Raw genomic sequence first — 13,571 nt, 5'->3', positions numbered from 1 at the left:
AGAAAGCTTGTTGTTTATCATTGGAGGGCGTGACCTGTGACTTTACTGTTCAAGAATATCAAAAGAAAATGTTTTAATTTTTTTTGCAGGTGTCTTGCTGGTTCTATTTGGCAAGTACTGATCTGTATAATTGTTCTGTACATTAAAAATTTTCATACATGCTAATTAATTGTAACTTGTTTTCCTTTGAAAGTATTTCAAACTTCAGATAGGCTGATTGAAAGATATATGTTTTATTTAGAGGTTTTCATTGTGCATTCACCTCTGTATATCTGCACATATGAAGCGGTGATGGTTTATTTACATTGGGGTCACGCTGCTCTGGCTTCCAGCCTGCTCCACTCCATTCCTCCACCCTGCTCTACCTCAGGGGAAAATCAGGTCATATTCTGGTCTTTGGGCCTTGTCCTCAGGCCTTCTGTGGTCACCCGGCCTGAATTCTAATCCAGTCCTGGATTTACCAACCACAGATGCTAAACCTATTTCCATCAGGCTGAAAGCATTCTGCCCAAGGTTAGTATTTCGGTAACTGCTTTTCAATTATTAAGTATATTAAATAAAAGTCAATGCTGCTGACCTTCAAAAAGTTGCAAAAGATAAGCGGACAACTTCAGCAGCAGGTTTTAGCCAATCTAAAGCTGCCTTTGAACTATAAGAGGAAGGGAAAGGGGGGAGTTACTGAGGAACAAAGTTCAATATGCCTAGGAAAGGATACTAATTTAAACACCAGGGAAAACTGACTAATTGCTTCAATGAAGAAAGCCTGACACAGCCCCTAAGAAAGCCCAAATATCAGCAGTTGGATTTAGGTTTTATAATATAGGGGATAGCAAATTCTTTCATTTGTACTGAAGAATGCATGCAAACAAAAATGACAATACAAATTTATAAAGCACCATTAATACTTCAGAAAAGGTCTCAAGCCCTTAATTGCAGGAGTATGAAGGGAATGAGAGGATGTGCAGCCCAACTTGCCAATGTAATGGATTTAGGTGACAAAAGGCACTGTTGCTAAAGCCAGGATGACAGACAGGATAAATGGACAATAGTTGAAAGGAATAGAGTGTTTCTTAATGAAAAGAGTGAATGTGTGTATGTATCTGGAGGGACTCTTATTTTCTCCTCTCCCACTGAATGTCCAAATGAGAGATAGGGACCATAGATTAGATTCAATTCTGTACAGAATGGGAACAGGCCCTTCAGCCCAACATGTCCACACCAACCCTCCAAAGTGTAACCCACCCAGACCGTACGCTATATTTACCCTGACTAACATCTAATTAGTATGAGCTGAAAATGTGTTGCTGGAAAAGCGCAGCAGGTCAGCAGCATCCAAGGAGCAGGAGAATCGACATTTTGGGCCTGAGCCCTTCTTCAGGAATTCCTGGATGCTGCCTGACCTGCTGCGCTTTTCCAGCAACACATTTTCAGTTCTGATCTCCAGCATCTGCAGTCCTCACTTTCTCCTATTTAATTAGTATGGCCAATTCACCTGAACAGCACACTTTTGGATTGTGGGAGGAAACCAGAGCACTCGGAGGAAGCCCACACAGACACGGGGAGAACGTACAAACTCCAAAGAGACAACTGCCCAAAGCAGGATTTGAACCCGGGCCTATGGCGTTGTGAGGGAGCAGTGCTGACCACTGAGCCACTCTGCTGCCCAAAGTATCACTTTCCAAGCAGGATCAGCTCTGTGACAGATTAGGGCTGGTGCAGGTGTTGCTCTGTTTCACCCTGAGTGTGGTATCTATCAGTCCCACGTGTTGTACCCGGAGTGTGGTACCTGTTGGTCCCATGTGTTTCACCCCGAGTGTGGTGTCTATCGGTCTCACAAGTACCTATCAGTCCCACATGTTTCACCTTGAATGTGGGTCTATCAGTTGCACCAACTGCTCCCACTGACTTGTGCAGATTGCTGGCTGCCCAAACTGATGCTATTAATATCCTGGAGGTTACTATTGACCAGAAACTGAACTGGACCAGACATATAAGTATTGTTTGTGACCACAAAAGCTAGTAAGAGATTTGAATTATGTGGCAAGTTCCCTGAATTCCCCTAATTTTGCCCATCAGCTACAAGTCAGGAGTGTGATGGAATACTCCCCAGATGCCTGGATAAGTGTAACTCCAACAACACTCAAAAAGCTCCACACCATCCAGACAACAAAAAAGATACCACCAAATTAAACATTCATTCCTTCTACCATTGACACAAAGTGGCAGCAATGTGTATAGTATACAAGATGCATTGTACAATGCAAAGTTCCTTTGACAGCATCTTCCAAGCCAGTGACTTCTATTGCCTAGAAGGACATAGCCAGCAAATGCATGGGACCACCCATAAACTTATAAACCATCCTGACTTAGATAAATTCACCATTCCATCATAGCCACTGACATGAAACCCTTGAATTCTTTGCCAAACAGCACAGTTGGTTACCTACACCAGATGAACGTAATGATTCAGTAAGATAGGAGATCACCACTTTCTCAAGGGTATTTAGGGATGGGCAACATGTACTGGTTTTCCCAGAAATGCCCAAACCTCACCAAAACATTATTGTCCACCTATTCTGACACACATCAAAAAACATGATTGCTGCAAATAATTCCCTTGCCAGTCAACATAACAAGCAAAATCTCAACAAACATTGACAGGCGAATATACCTGGAATTTCTCTTTGTCTTTGAGTTACCATGGAGAGGTCAAGAAGATTGATAGATGGGTGATCTTCTTCACTTCTGACAGTGGAGTCAGGTATAAAATCAATAGAACCAACAAATGTGTACCAGCTGTGGACAACGATTGCAAATTCTACACAGCTGAATTTTAATATAACTTGCAGCTTTTCCTATAGCTTCAAAGCTGATAAATTGTTTTTGGCTGATATGGATTTAACTCCTGAACTATACCACTTTCTACAGTCACAACAGACACATCCAAAAGCATATCCACACTTCAGTTTACCTTGTTAACCAACTCAAATTGTGAGCAGTGAGTATTTAAACCATGTACTAAAGGGGGGCAGAATTGTTTATTGAAGGTTGTGAGATCATAACAGCTTGGATCAGACTCCATGATGATTTTAAACTCCAGTAGTGGAAACACTGACTTTGGGCTAAAGCCATCAAAATGTGGATGGTTTACAGTGGTGCAGCTGCGAACATGGATTACCCAATAAAGAGGCAACTTTTTTAAGCACAGGAAGTTGAAAGAATTTAGAATTGTTTTGAAGCTGAAGGAAGGAGAGTAATTCAGCTGTGGTTGCTTCATGGCCTCAATGTATCGGAATTCTTAATGTGCAGTATCAACTTGACAAACATGCGATAAACACGGACTGTTAAGCAAGGATTGTTTTGCTTAAACCCATCTGCCGACTGTGTGCTTATAGTCTTCAACATTCCTTTTGTAATCTGTTCCTACAATAATGAGCCCATAAATGAGCCCAATCACTTTGTTTAATGAGCCGTATTCAGCACTGAAATTACAGCTAATATGAAATTAACTTCAAATCTAATTAGATCTGTTTCTGATTATTTGACTTTGCTTCAGATACTTCATACTTAAATGTGTTTCCTCTAATTAACTGTTTAGTTTTTGCTATGTCTGTCCTAACATCCAAAATTACAGCAGGACAGACTGACCATGCTCTCTGAACATACAGCAGATTTGTCTGATAGTATTTTATAAAATCTCAGGGCGTCATTAGAGTGTTTGCATTTTTGCCATCAAATATTGACATACCGCAGTACTCGATAAAAAGGGAGCGTTGGTGTGTTTAAAATTGTTTAGGAGATGATGCAGTGAGTCTTGTTAATGAAACAATGGTGGAATCCAAAAAGGAGGAAGAGTGTATAGAAAAGTGTGTTTGAGGTTTAGAAGAAAGACAAGTTCAAAAGAGCAACGATTATTGTCAGTTTAATATTGTCAGATGAAGGTTCAAGTGTTGAGTTGAAAGAAAGATACTTTATCAAACAAGCTTTATCCCATATTCTGTCCAAAATTGCAAATGGATGCTAGAAGATCTTCTTTTCTCTCAAATGTAACCCACATGAAGGCATGTAAATTCCTCAATTGAATTTGCATTGGATGAGAAAAGTTATTTAGGAGAATGGAGGGCTTTAAGATAGAATGGGAGTTTTACTGCAGCCGAGGATAGGGTTATGAAAAACTTCCTGAACAATTGCTTTGTTTCAAGTCTTCATGGTAACAGAAGTGAAAATATTCCTGATATTCCAGGGCATTGTTAATGAATCATGAACTGGAACTCAGTCATGTTAATATAGGTAAGAAAACAGCATGAAGAAAACAGCATGAAGAAAATAGCAGCACTGACAAATCCCCAGGAACTGATTACTTCTATCTGATGGTTTTAAAGGAAATAGAGAAGGAATTTGTAGGTGTTTCAGCCATAATCCTCTGAGGGATCTGGTGTCAAAAATTCTCCTTTAGAATTGGAAAATTGCAAATGTTACCCCATTATTCAAGAAATGCATGAGTAAAGCTAGGACTTGAGGCCATGATACATCCACAGCTGAGAATCTATTAATCCAAAATCTGGTGTGGGGAAATTATCGAAAAAGTATAATTGAAGGGAGAGAGATTGAGCACTTCCTGTAAATTGAACTGATTCAAAGAAACATGTCATTTCTACATTTTGGAGCAGTAACTGAAATCATAAATTGAGGAATGTCTGTGGATGGAATTTAGACGGACTTCCAGATGGCTTTCCATAATGTCCCACAAATTCCTGGAAAATTATTGACCTTGCTCACCGATTGTTTAGGATATCATAGAGGTCATCATAGAATCCCTAAAGTGTGGAAACAGGCCATTTGGCCCAACAAGTCCATGCTGACCCTCCGAAAAATAACCCACCGATATAAAAGACAGAGAATCGAGTTAATGGGTAGTTAGTTCAAGTTGAGGAAGGTTTTATTAGGTCCCCTGGATACCACCACCTGGAAAATCTCAAACAGATTTAGATTCATAAGGAGTCACTGGAACAGAAACCATATCAATAGGTCACAGAAGGCCAGCAATAGCACTCTATTGAAATCTGAGATGGAGGGATGGGGCAGTTTCAATGTCAATTCAAAATTTGCCTTTTCTGGGTCTCATTTAAAAGTCACCAACCAACCTTGCAACTATCTCAGACTGGAAGTTGTGCAATCCTACATGGTGGATCATCTGCCAAGCAAGTAGATCCCTGAGGTTAGCTACCTTCTCCCCAGCTTCACCCCCCCCCCCCCCCCCCCCCCCGACATATCTCTCCACCCCGGAGGCTCCCTGCCTCATTCCTGATGAAGGGCTTTTGCCTGAAACATCGATTTTCCTGTTCCTCGGATACTGCCTGACCTGCTGTGCTTTTCCAGCACCTCTCTGATCTCCAGCATCTGCAGTCCTCACTTTCACCCTGAGGTCAGTTGGCAGGCTTCCCCTATGGTCAGAAGGGGTGAGATCATGGCAGAAGAGGCCAAAGCCTTATTGTGTGGAGCCATAGCAGGTACTCATCCCAACACTGACGGAAGAGAGAAAAAAATACTTGGCAACTTACTTTTTTAGGTCTTTTTTGACTGCCAGCCGGCATGAAATTCATTGCCCTGACTCTTCATTCTGGTCCTTGTGGCATCATTGGGATCCTACAAACAAATTCTAAAAGGGACCATTGACAGTTTTGGGAAATGACCTTGCCATCTGTTTAGTGGAGAAGTAAAGACTGTGACTCATCAGCTGGTAAATGCCTTGGGGATGTAACTCCTCAGCTCATCGGTCATGGCCTGGCAGATAGGTTTGAAATGTGGGTAATGCAGCACAGACCAGGGATCAAACCTGGAATATTCCTGATTTATAATCATAAATTAAGAAAATAATCTGCAGTACCACAATTAAATTAATGAAATGTTCCTTCAAAGTTTTGTTTACCATATACAGAAACAGGATTGGAGAGCTAATTAGCAAAGACAGATGAATTTTGCAGATCGAACAACAGTTGGGAATAATATGGAAGTGGAATTGAATCTGTAGCATAAAAGACACTTTATCAAGATAATTATAATGTGAGAGCTAACACTGTGTGCTGCTATTCTTTTTACAGTGTTGTAGTGGGATTATAGTTCACCAAATTCCTCTAACCAGAAAAGTATGGAGAAAGATTTAAATGCCTTGTCTCCCTTGTCCCCCACTGCAGAATATCTCAGCCCTGAACCATTTTTGTCACTTAGCCAAAATGGCACAGTCTATCCACTTTGTTATGAGACTGCAGCATACTATCAAGCTGTCATTACAGCAGTCAGACAGAACAGACGATAAAGGAAGGAGATGCAAACTGGAATGTTATAATTTGAATCCTGCTGACTTTTATTCCAGAAGGCATTTTCTACTGCGCTACTCTGGGGCTTTTCTAACCAGTAGGGAATTCAAACCATCTGTCTCCAAAGATATCACAGATGAAATGCCAAGAGTTTAGTGCCTTTACTGTAAACAGTAATGGATACCTCTTGGAGACCTCTTCAAAACAAAATCCTTATTAAATTGTTGCTCATAAACTGGGCAATTTTTTAAAAAAATTAAAAGCAATGCTTAACATAAATTAGGTTGAATGGTTCACTTATGGAATATTTTCCATTAAGATCCCAGTTTTATCCCAGAGAAAAAGGGTTACACCCAAAACTGTAAATCATTGTTTGTTTCCAGATGCAGACCAATATTTTCCAGGAATGTTTGCTTTTATAGTTGAATGAGATCACATGGTTTGATTTTGCGGCCTCACTGGGTCCAGGATTGGTTCACTGACTCCAGCTCACCTTGGGCCATTTTTGCAGAGGGCAACATGGTGGGGGTGGGTAGTGACAATAGGGCTGCCTGTCCAGATATGGGAATGCCCAGGACAGATCTTGAGGCCTTGTCTGCCTGGGTGGTGCCCTGTACAGGAGTGAACTCCCATCAATCTCCCACAGTGGTGACCTGGCTGAAAAGCATACCCTCTGTTTTAGAGTTGAGAAGAACCCTATTCCTTACTTACCTTCTATTTCATCTGATGTTGTGAAACTCCAGGGTTCATAAAAGATTTACGATGATGTTGCCATGGTTGGAGGGTTTGAGCTAAAAAGAGACGCTGAATACACTGCGGCTATTTTCCCTAGAATGTCGGAGGCTGAGGGGTGACCTTATACAGGTTTATAAAATCATGAGGGGTGTAGATAGGATGAATAGTGAAAATCTTTTCCCCAAGGTAGGGAAATCGAAAACTAGAGGGCAGAGGTTTAGGGTGAGAGGGGAAAGATTGAAAAGGGACCGAAGGGGCAACTTTTTCACGCAGAGGGTGATACGTGTATGGAATGAGCTGCCAGAGGAAGTGATGGTGGTGATTACAATTACAATATTTAAAAGATTGGATATATGAATGGGAAGGGTTGAGAGGAATATGGACCAAATGCTGTCAAATGGGGCTAGAGTAATGCTGAATATTTGGTCGGTGTGGACGAGTTGGACTGAAGCGTCTGTTTCCATGTCGTACATCTCTATGACTCTATGTTGTTTTGCAGCTAAAGGCCTTTGATTGGCCATCTCGTTTTGGGAGTTCAAAAACAGGGTTGCAAACCTGCAGCCTAGCCATCAATTAGAAGACCCAGGGAAAATCAAACAAGTGCCTGTATCCCACGTAATACAGGTTTCTGACCCAGACTTCAGCCTGACTACGGAGTTCAGAAACTCACAGGCAAAATCCTGTTCACAACCTCTCTCCTTAAAAAAAGTGAGACCAGTACATTTCAGTAATAAAACTCAAAATCTCTGTAGACACAAAACTTTTCTTCTTACAAACACTATTTGCATCAGTTTGAAGTTTTTCTTTTAAAATACAATTGCCTAGATTTGCGTTGACTTCTTCAGTGCTCTTTTCTTCATCCCTAGTTGGTGGGATTATAAAAATAAGTAATAATGAGGGACTTGGATCTATCAGCTCTTATTTTAATGCATTATTAGGAGTATTCCACAAGTGAATTACTGAAAGAAATCTGACACCCCATGATGCCATTTAACAGATTTAACAGGGAATGATAATAATAAGGGCTGTCACTAATTTCATTTAAAGCAATACATTCTGGACATAATGTGCCATAACGTGTAAACATATTGTGCACAAAAAAAAGCTTTATTTTGTCTCCAAAGATTGCCTTTTCCTCTGCCTTCGCCTGACATTGATTCTGTGTTTGGTTTACAGTGTGATAACCCATTCCTCTGGATAGACATGCCTGACAAGCTAGCCAGGCTGTCAATGTGAGCAGGCTATTCACAGCTGCTTCGAGCTGCTCCACAACATCTCTGTGGGACAAATTCCCAGCGAAGGATGATTTTTCTTTCCCCAGTTTCGAGGCTGCTGTGGTAATAACATCCTTCTAGCTGCCCACTCTGAGATCAGCTATCTGAGCAAGACCGGGGGCAACATGGAACCTTTCCACTTTGCATAAACTAGCTAATTACTGAACTGAACAATCTCTGCTCTTGTTATTCTTTCAGCTCATGGGCTGCGATGAAAGTGCAGACTTACTGGCCTGCTATGATTCTGTTTTTTTTTATTCAAGGGTTAAATGGATCCGATGCTTGTCTTATTTGCAGTAAAAACTTGATCTGTTCACTAATTAGTTGGTTCTCCTTCAGTCTTGTGTTCAATGGAGATGGCGGGTTGTAAAATTGTGCACAATATGTTGGAGTGCACAGGAGACTGCCGCTAAGAAAACAAACCAACAGCCCTAGTGTATTTCCCGTCTGTATGTTACAAAGACACCATATTGTGCTTCATGGTGATAACATTGCATTCATTTTAGTGTAATCTACATCTTTATTACTTTTATGGAAAGTTAAGAGGACTGGATCTTTGCCAATTATAGCGATCCACCAGTGGGAGCAGTTCAGAGTCATCAGACCGAAGGTCAATATTCACTTGCCAAGCAAGGAGCTAGAAGAGCAAGTTTGGAAAAAATATTTTTGAAATGAACAAGACAACTCCTGCTTTCTGATTATTTTGGTATTAGTAGTGATCAGTAGCTGAAGTCAAAACTGAAACATAGAAATTAGGAACAAGGGTAGACAATTCGATCTTTTGAGACTGCTCCACCATTCAATATTGTGATGATGCTGCTCCTTTAACAAGGTTAGGTTGTCCTTGGGTTTTTTTCAGAGCTATCGTAAAGACAGAGGTTCTGTTTTGTCTGCGTTTATCTACTTGAAGAAGATTTTAAGTTTTAAAAAGCACTTATACAATGAAAGGGGAGTGGCCACTTCGCCAAGCTCAGTTTTCTCTGGTTTGGTTTTGGTTTTAGCAGTCAAGCCACTCAGAGCTGCTGGTCAGGTGTTAGCTGAGAATCCAAAAGTAACAGCTACATGGAAGAAGGTGTTCCATGCTGAATCTCTCTGCCATCTCTCTCTCCCCTGTGAGACCCTGTGTTTTATTTTACATTTTTTGCCAAGGGGTGTTTATGAGGATTGTTGCAGGAATTTGGAACAGCATCATTAAGTTGGGACAATCGGTTAGGTTTTCAGATAGGTTGTTATTCTGTATTGTGTTTCATTCGGTAACCTGTAAATGAATTCTGTTCTTAAAACATAAGGGGTTTTGACCAGCTGCATCACTCCTGGAATATCCAACTAACACCTGCTCAAAACAACTAGAAACATCAGGGTCTGGGCTACCTTCTTGAAATGTGTTGAAGGGGTCTGACCTGGTCCATAACAATATGATCATGGCTTATGCTCTAACTCAATGCCATATTCCTGCTTTCTCTCCATATCCCTCGATGCCATTAATACCTAAGAATTTAACAATCTCCTTCTTTAATATGCTCAGTGAGATGACCTCCACAGCCTTCTATATTGACAAATGACACAGGTTGACCACCCTCTGAGTGAAGAAATGTTCCTTCATCTCAGTCCAAAATGGCCTATCCCATTCTAGACTATTTACCCAGCGGAAACATCTTCCCTGCTAAAGTTTATCTAACTCTGTTAAAACTCTCCATTTCGATCAGATCCCCTTCCATTCTTGTAGATTCTGAGCCTCCCCTGATTCCTGGTTTCAGTCGAGTGAACGTACTTAGCACTCCATCTCCATGACATTCAGATGGTGAGTGCTATATGGACAATATTACATAAATTCATATTACCTCAACTCATGCTTCTTGTATTAAGTTCAATAAATAAATATTGATGTTTAATTTTTAGCTGGTACGACACTGATCTTGTATTTATTTTCCTGTGATGGCATAAGGGTCATGGAAATCTGAAACTTTCTCAAAGGTCTCGATCATTTGAAAACTTTAAAATTGAAATTGAATTATTAGTTTGGTAAAGTTGGAAAGAGATGTGCATCAAAGGTGGATGAATGATCTTCGGATATAGTTTAACAAAGAACTAATTGAACTATAAAACATGCTTGAGGAACTGAATGGCCTACCCCTATTCCTAATATTAGTTAGCTCCTATATATTGTGAGCACGGCAAACTATCTATATTGATTGCAATTGAATTATTTGCTGGGCATGCAAATAGAAGATAATATTAATTTTCACTGTTCACATTGCTAGGGATGGTAGTACTTGAGGAAAGTTGTAGTTTGCAACATCAGACCATCATCCCAGGCTCCTACACAAGAGGTATATGAATGCTCCTTGGGAAATCCATAAGTCAGCAAATAGGATTGAGTCCTACATTGACTGTGAAAAAGCAAGTGTTCATTAGTTACTGCTATGGTTTGATTGCTTCTTAACCGGCATCTTGTCTGGCTGTGGATCTCTGTGATCGCTCTGGAGTCTCAATCTGATGCTCTGTTACTGACACAGCTGAAGTGAGCTGCAGCTTTGTAGAAACTCTCTCTGAGACTGAAAATGAAAGTTGAAGTAAGCCATTTCTCCCTTTTTTCAGTATTGCTTTGTTTGTGGGGCTTGGTGGGGAGGGCTCAACAATAAATGTATTTCCCCCTAAACAATAACAAATGATGTTGGAAATCTGAAGTAAAAACTAAACATGCTGGAAATGTTCAGAAGACCCTATACCATCAGTGGACAGCGAAATAAAATTGACATTTCAGATTGATGACATTCTGATGAAAGGTCATTGATCTGAAATATTTAACTCAGTTTCTCTCACCTCAGATGCTGTCTGATCTGCTAAGTATTTCAAGCATTTTCTGTTCTATTCCATACCTGATAACTTTTGTTAAAAATGGAGAACGCCTTTTCTTTATTCACAGTCAAATAAAGTTACTTCTATGATATTCCTTTTTATTAAAATACAGCCTCCACGATTCCAGAATCAATGACTTGATGCCAGTTTGTGGAAAGTGGATTTTACATCATAAACACATGAAATCAGCTAACAGATGCTCGCTTCTCAGCATTGAAATAAAAAGACGCTTATATTTCCTGCAGTCCAGTTCTCAGCCCTCTCACAGATAAACACAACCAGAAACATTCAGCCTAGATGCAAACACCATATGTGATGCAGTGTGGGTTTAGAAACTCTGAAATTTGTATCTAAGATTTGAGTGGGTTTCTTCAACCTTAATGTGGGAATTAATTTGCATTTCGCACTGCAGCAGAAACAATCCATTATTTGTATTTAATGCAATCTGTCTCGATTGAGCTGTTTATAATCAGTTCTTCGCAACAAAGTGGTGTTAGCTTGGACTTCCTCCAACGTAGCCACGTTGTATATCGGGTTATAGTCCTTGACATACAGAGACTTATTTCCTAAAGATTATAGTTTTCTACACTTGCTAATACAATGAGTTTTTCAACTATATGTTCTCATAAAAATAGAAGAATTTGCCTTCAATTCAAATTAATTAGTCACGTCTATAGCTGAGCTCTGCTTCAAACAAAGTTAGAATTTGTGTATAACTCAGATACAAGTTCTAGAATTACAGTTAACAGCCACATTTGTGGGACATTGCTTTGCGATATTTGAAAAACGATTGTCATAAGTAATGGCTCAACATTTTGTGTATATAAAATACATACAGCATTCAGCTGTTTCTCAACTTGCTGCAAGGAAGGGATCATTAATGTTCCATAAAAATACATTTCACATTCCACCAAAGCTGTAATCAAATGTATCGCAAACTCAATACATAACAACGACAGAATATTATTTTTCCTTACCTTTAAAAGTTTCAACAAATATCTCTTATATTAGAAAAGTTAGTTCAGTGCAAGTTCCAAAAGTAATATGCTCTTAATCCAAACAGTGCACTTTAAATTATTCTACTGATACCATCAGACTGTAGGATGTCATTCCATAAGGGGATAGTTCAAAATATGCCAAAGTCAACAGAATAAGTTAGTTTGAAAGTTTTTGCACTGTGAAAAATGGTCATATGAACACACCCCCGATGAGTAAAGACACACCACGCCTGTTTTAGCATTCATCATGGAGCACTAGTTCTTTAACTATTGAGATGCCAGTTACTCTTTGTTTAAGGATATTGATTAAGTACCTAAGCTCCATTGCCAAACTTCACTAAAATATCAAATTGTATCTAACTTACTGCAGTGGACAATCACTTTAGTCTGCCAGCTGCAAAAACAAATGGCATTCTCTTTGGGTTTGTCTACATGTTTTGAAAGCTGTGTGTGGGCTTGGAACCTACAGGAAAGAGTGCTGTTTCACTGGCAAACTCAATTATTCTTGAATAATTCTTTTAAAATCCCACCAAACATTAGCTGTGCCTTTGTTCAAATTGTAAAACATTGGACTCAATTGATTATATGCCCTTGGACAGTGTTCCTTTGGATATGTAACTGATAAACCTGGATATACCTGCTATCTTACCCATTAGTAGTGAAGGTGGATTGGCCCAGATCCATTGCTGGAATCGCATTGCCAAACTAATTGATACAGAGAGTGAAATTTTCCACTCACTCGAGCGATGTGGGCAATGGCAAGAGAGTTGGGAAAATATGGTGAGAATGAAAAACATCTTAGTGTTGATAAATTTTGCCTAATTTTCCCCTCAAGCCTTAAACTGCAACTTCAGAATCTGACTATTAAGTAGGGACAACTTTATTTCCATGCATAAGTTTCTCATATTAGCCCCACTCACCTTATTTATGTGCCATTTCTAATTCTCTTTCCCTTCCCGAAGAAACTAGAAAGTGACAATTCCCAGAATACAGTCAGAGTTGCAACCTGGCTGTGGCAGCTCGCCAATTGCTTGTCCCAATTCAATTCTGCCTTCACCGCAACAATACTATCTGCTCCATGGGCAACATCCTTCTCCACTCCCCGTACATAAAGAATAACATCAGCAAGCCACCAGCCTCATTACATCATCATTTCTGCTCTCGATCCAACTCTGATTGCACTTCAGCACTTCACTTTGTTGCTCAAGGACACCTACGACTTACAAGCTTCTGCCAGGTTACTTTGTACGCAGCACACGTATGCATCTCATGCATATAAATATCTCATGGCTTTTAGCTGACTTTTGGGATTCCACTTACTTTGAGCTTACTTGGAGATTTTCAGCCTCTGTGGTTTACATTGTCTTCTTGTGCAGGGGAGAGGCAGG

At 39.9% G+C, this 13,571-nt stretch overlaps 1 protein-coding gene across 2 annotated transcripts in view; it reads right to left on the bottom strand.

Annotated features, from left to right (window-relative positions):
- Positions 1–13,224, bottom strand: part of LOC122554489 (KN motif and ankyrin repeat domain-containing protein 4-like) — an 82,809-nt gene extending 69,585 nt beyond the window's left edge. The window contains exon 1 of one of the 2 annotated variants that reach the window (XM_043699598.2): positions 13,104–13,224. The gene's annotated coding sequence lies outside the window, so the exon portion shown is untranslated. Of the gene's footprint in view, positions 1–12,162; positions 12,326–13,103 lie in introns of those variants that run through there. The other variant, XM_043699595.2, reaches the window with a different exon arrangement.
- Positions 13,225–13,571: the final 347 nt, after the last annotated feature.

This window comes from Chiloscyllium plagiosum, unplaced genomic scaffold, assembly GCF_037043375.1.
Source record: "Chiloscyllium plagiosum isolate Xiang-an unplaced genomic scaffold, Cpla_swu_hap1 HiC_scaffold_9, whole genome shotgun sequence".
Taxonomy (NCBI): domain Eukaryota; kingdom Metazoa; phylum Chordata; class Chondrichthyes; order Orectolobiformes; family Hemiscylliidae; genus Chiloscyllium; species Chiloscyllium plagiosum.
Note: the sequence above shows the minus strand (reverse complement) of the source record. Positions and strands in the feature narration are given on the sequence as shown.